Below are 1,073 nucleotides of genomic sequence, written 5' to 3' on the forward strand. Positions count from 1 at the left end.
CAGAGTAATTATATTAAGAAAACATCCCAACCAGTCCAGATCAAGTCCAAAAGTCCAATATTAGCCCATATGTCCAATGCCAGTCTATTAATTCCTCTTCAAACTCACGCAACACATGCAATAACACCGAATGCAGGAAGATTACAGACTAGGGGGTGGACAGTCTTATGGATCCAGTGGCAGTGGAAGCATCTCAGTGCTGGTAGGGGTTGACATGTGGCTCCTCCAGCTCCAAGGCTCTAGCTCCATCAGCATAGCTCCATGTGGCTTGTCAGCAGGACTAGGAAGCAGAGAGTGTGGGTCTGGCCTCCAGTGAGCTATTTATCTCCATCGAGCTTCCAAATGAGGTCATCAAGCTGCAACCTGATGGACAGGCTAAACTCCACCCCTTCACCCTTAATCGTCTCAAGTTGACACCAGATTATGTAACTACAAATCTGTAGTGCTTTGCTTACTGTTCCTCTCTCTCAATGCACAGAAGTCTTGTGCATCATTTGGTCCACGGTCTACCTTAGCATGCAGGATTCTACCTGGCACAGACGTGGCTTCCAGTGCTGGGGATGGAAACATAATGATGCAGACCCCCTCCCCTCCTGTCCTTTCCTCTCTGCCATTCCTTAGATTCTGCTTGCTCTGACAATATCTCTCTGTGGAACAGAGTCTCAACCTTGATGCCCATTGACCAAGTCCCTTGCCCCGCGATTCTGAGTGAGAGCCATTGTCCAGAGCCTGCGTGTAAGCCCTGCACACCAGTAGCCCCAGGTTGCTCATAAGACCTACAGCAACTGACTCCCCCCACGGCCAGCCCTCTGAATTGAAACCTGTGTTGGGTCAAACCCTCCCGCCATGCCCCATGGAGGCTAAGAAGCACTCTTGCGGGATCAGACTGGCCTGGAACATGCGCATGGTAAATGCAGAGGGTCTCCTGGCCTCAGTTGCCCCACTGACAAAGGACATTCACTGTAGTGACCTTGCAGGGATGAAGGGGGCGGGCCTTTAAGGGATCAGCATCGGGGTCAGAAGCAGGTCCTTGAATAGAGCCTAGCCTATGTGCCAGCTGAGTGGCAGCTTCC

Source organism: Echinops telfairi, unplaced genomic scaffold (genome assembly GCF_000313985.2).
Source record: "Echinops telfairi isolate 266 unplaced genomic scaffold, ASM31398v2 ScPeMD7_2291;HRSCAF=2852, whole genome shotgun sequence".
NCBI lineage: Eukaryota > Metazoa > Chordata > Mammalia > Afrosoricida > Tenrecidae > Echinops > Echinops telfairi.